Source organism: Lygodium microphyllum, chromosome 20 (assembly GCF_053477565.2).
Source record: "Lygodium microphyllum isolate KBCC chromosome 20, Lygodium_microphyllum_v1.1.10, whole genome shotgun sequence".
Taxonomy (NCBI): domain Eukaryota; kingdom Viridiplantae; phylum Streptophyta; class Polypodiopsida; order Schizaeales; family Lygodiaceae; genus Lygodium; species Lygodium microphyllum.
In genome coordinates this window covers 85,531,778-85,536,581 of record NC_141154.1, presented here as the reverse complement: position 1 = coordinate 85,536,581, position 4,804 = coordinate 85,531,778, and positions in this window count along the sequence as shown.

Sequence of the window (4,804 nt, the reverse complement as noted above, 5' to 3'; positions counted from 1 at the left end):
TGTTCACATGGGAAAAAGGCAAGAATCGAGCCAAAAAATGCATACGTGAATTAATATCGGAGAATCTGTTCATTGGAACGAAGTGCGGTAAGAATGAGAAATGTGCCATAGAATGTGACCGACAATCCTATCACATTAGAACACAATTTCGATCAAGATAAGATGCGTTCACATGTAAAAAACCCAAAAATCGTACCCAAAAAGGGATTCAAAAATTAATAGTTAATGATCCATCCATCGGAATGGAGGGTAATCAAAAGGAGAAATGTCAGGACACAGATGATCGTCAGTGCTGGCACATTAGAACTCAGTTCCGATGGGGTTATGAGGTGTACACATGGGAAAAATAGTAAAACGAAGCTCGAAAACACCTATTAAAATTATTAATGAAAGATTCAGAGGTCGGCACAGGGCAGTGGAAAAATGAGAAATGGACAGGAAGGGGGGCCGGACAAGGTTACCCATGTAGAATAGAATTCCAAGGAGAATAGGGCAAGTTCACATGGAAAAAGGACAAAAATACACATGAAAAAGATACAAAAAACTCGCAAAAATTAATAAAACGGACAAACCGTACGTTAGAATGGTAGGGTGTAAAAAGAAAAAATGACATATGGAAGGTGTAGGAAAAGGATGTCACATTAGATCACCATTCCGAAACAATAAAGGAGCATTGACATGGAAAAACTTTCAATGAGCAGGAATTGTTTCAAAAATTAATAACTTTCAATACATTGCTTGGAACAGGGGGCAGTAAAAAGGAAAAAGGTATATTTTAAAGGGATACACATGGTTATAAGGTTGGATTTGGATTTTTGTAAATTGAGGGTGTGTTCATGGAAAAAAAACCAAAATACCACGTAAAGAAAAATAACAATAGGAACGGCCTTGTAGGTAAGGGAGATGAGGGCTGGTGGGTGGGCAAGGGACCCATTAAGGTAAAGTGAAGACATGGAATATACACAGATTTTGTGAATGACATATGCAAGATGTATGCTTGGTAGACACGCAGGGACGCGTCCCCACACTTAAAACCTTACTAGGTAGGGTGAAATGACTCCGCATGAATACAAGACGTGTCATTAGACTGTACGTTAATGTCCCCACACTTAAAACATGACCGTCACTTGCAAACAGAAGGTGTAGGGTTAGAAAAACTTGGCCTAGTTTGTCGAGCATTGCGATTGACTGTTGACGTTGCGTCCTGTATCGCAATCGATTGCAGGAGGCACCAAGATGTCTTCATAGCATACGTTAGGGATCACGCAGTAGCACCCAGGGAGGCAGCTTTGCTGATGAAGGTGCAGGAATTCGGGTGATGATGAAGGATATTGCACTCATCATCGTACATTCACTCAAATGGGGAGGAAAGAATAGTCACTCGCTCCATAACGTACATCACTCAATGAATATCGTAGAGAACCCCATAACATACACCTGGTTTAGAAATCGACAAGGAAAATGGGACAGAAGGAGTATGCCAGGGTGCACAGTTGATGGTGCATAAGTGTGTCCAACCCCGTCTGGCATAGGTGCAAGCAAGAAGACCAAGGAGCCTTATGGTGTAGTGTACAAAACAAGGTGACATATCCTGTGATGATGGTAGAGACCCATCCATGGGTGCATAGGGAAAGGAAAACATACATTGTGCCAAGTGTCATAACGTCCCTCAATTTCACCTCTCGATGATTATTTTGAGGACATGCCAGCCACACTCGACCCCCCTCTGACTAACACTCTGTTTGAGAATACAGGACGGCAACCTGATCCTTATACCCATTATTGTTATCCTCACAATCGCTTGTACAAAGGTTGTATGCCTTGTGCGCATTTGATGGTGCAACAATGTATCCCGCCCTGTGGTGGCATACAGTATGAGAAGGAAGGCTAGGGAGCCTTATAGTGTAGTGCATAGGAATAGATCGTGCATTGTGCATTGAGAGGCCCAGCCCGTGCATGCAACCCTCCATTCCACACATCTCACCTCTCATTTGAATTGAAGGGAAGGACTGATCACTCACCCCCACCCTTTGTCTCACATTGTTGATAAATACAGAGGGTAGCCCATACTCACAGGCCATCCAGTTAGGATGAAAGCTCACATCACTCAATTGTTTGTCGATGAAGATCACTTTATCTATTGCTAGCATCTGGGAGTTGATGAAGAGGCGTACCTAGGGAGGTAGGCTATATATCTGATACTGTAGATTTTCTGGAGATCATGTCGTTTGTGTTAGGGAATCACATGTTTTGCGGGGATTACAGAGACAGCACACCAAAGGAGGTGGCTTTGGAATTTCTTTTGGAAAAGTGTTTGCTGATGATTCAGCTATCCGGGATTGAGGGGTGTTACCGCCTTTTCCATAGCAACTTCCCATCCAAGGGTGTTTCCACCTTTTCTCGGAACGAGGCCTGCTATGACAGGGAATTGCTTCCTTTTCTCCCATAACAGTTTTTTTAACTTTCTTTCTTTTTTTTTTTCCTACTCTCGAGGGTGTTTTCACATTTTCTCTAAGAATAGGTTGGCATGACAGGGACCAAAGTCATTTTCTCCCATGATCGATATATATATATATATATATTTACTTTTTTTAAAATATAAAGAGAATGGTAGAAATACCATGTGTCATGACCATCCTCAGCACCATTGTTGGATCAGACGAGAAGAGAACAAGGTAGGGGTGGGAGGTATTTGTGAGGGGCAAGGAGGGCAACTCCAGCTCAATAGGAAAAACGGATTCTGTACCATACACTAGCTGGAAGGGTGTCTATCCTATAGCTGCCTTATGGGAGGTTCTGTATGCTAGAGGGCGTGTGTAAGTCAATCATCCCAATCATGGTGACGTGTGATAATCGTCCTTTTCATGATCGAGCAAAGGATGTGATTGGTGACTTCAACTTGGCCGTTGGCTCTGGGATAATAGGGGGTGGACTTGCGATGAAAAATCTTATACAGCTCTGTGAGTTCTTCCATGACCTTATTAATGAAATGAGTGCCTCTGTCACTTATCAGCTCTAGGGGACTGCCAAAATGGGTGATGATATTCTCGTATAGGAACAAGACTGCGCTATTTCCATCATCTCGCTTTAGAGCTTTAGCTTCGCATCACTTGGTGACATAATCCGTACATATCGAGATGTATTTGTTTTGCTTCCATCTAGTGGGGGGATCGATTGGACCTAGAAGTCGATGCTCCACTTCTCGAACGACTTCAAGGGAAGGATAGGTTGCAGTGGCATGGATTTGGTCTTGGTGGGTTTCCCCATCCATTGACATCGCTTACATTAGTCATAGGCATCCTTATGGAGGGTTGACCAGCAGTATCCTGCTAATAGAGCCTTTCTGGTTGTTGCTTCTCCCAAAAAGTGGCCTCCATATGGCTCGTTATGGCAAGCCTTCAAAACAATGCCAATCTTGTCTCTTGCAACACATCTTCTGAGCACTTCATCTTTGCCTTTTTTGTAGAGTGCGCCACCTAACAGGGTGTAGGGGGATAATTCTAAGAGAACCTTCTTCCTTTCCCGACTAGAGATGCCAAGAGGATACTGTTGGATTGCCAGTAGGTTGGCGATGCTTGCATACCAGGGGGTGACAGTTTCTACTAAGAATAGGGAAGCATTAGGGAGGCTTGGATCATCCTACTCCTCATCTGCATTTTGCGGGATACATGATAGATGATCAGCCAAAACATGGGAGCGACCAGGTTTGGTGATTACCTCAAAGTTAAACTCCTAGAATAGAAGGAGACATCTCATCATTCTTCCCTTCACATCTGCTTTGTTCATTAGGAAGAACAAGGCTTCATTGTCCATATAGAATTTGAAATGAGTTGACAATAGGTAGTGGTGAAACTTCTCTAGGGCAAACACCATTTCCAAACACTCTAGCTCTGTCACTGTATAGTTCCACTCTCTGTCACTGACCTTTTTGCTTGCATAATAAATGGGTTGATCTAGCTTCGAGGATCCATTCTGGCATAATACTTCACCTAAGCCTTCAACTGATGCATCAGTGTGTACATGGAACTCCTTCATCCAATCAGGAGGTTGCAAGATGGGTGCCTCAATCAGACATTGCTTCTTCAGAGTACTGAAGGCTTTGTTACATTCTTCTGTCCAAATAAACTTTGCATCTTTTCTTAGAAGCTTATGTAGGGGGCTGCCTTTGTTGCAAAATGGGCTATGAATGTTATGTAGTAGCCATGGCCTAGAAATCCCCTCAACCGTTTGAGGTTGGTTGGTGCTGTTAAGGCTGCAATCTTCTCAATCTTTGCAGGGTCTGTTGATATCCCTTGTATAGAGACAATGTGGCCCAATAGAACTCTAGAAGAGACTCCAAATATGCATTTGTCGGGGTTGAGGGAGATCCCATACTCTCGGCATCGATCAAAGCATTGCTCCAAATGTCCCCAATGTTTAAGAATCAAACTGTAAACACAAAAGTCATCCAGATATACCTCAATTAAGTTGTGCAAATGATTTTGGAATGTGGCCATCATGACTTTTTGGAAGGTAGCATAGGCATTGCAAAGCCCAAACTGCATCACCTTGTAAGCATAGGTCCCCCATTCTGTGGTAAAGGTTGTTTTGGACTGATCTTCTTCTGCTATTTGCACTTGGTTGTATCCACTGAAGCCATCTAACAAAATGAATAAAGCTCATGTCTTGCAACTGTGTCTAACAGTTGGTCTGTAAAAGGGATAGGAAAGTGATCCTTCTTGGTTTTGGAATTAACACCATATTGGGGAATATGGGAATTTCCCATAAATTTGAGACACATGGTTAAATCTTTGGATTTGTCATA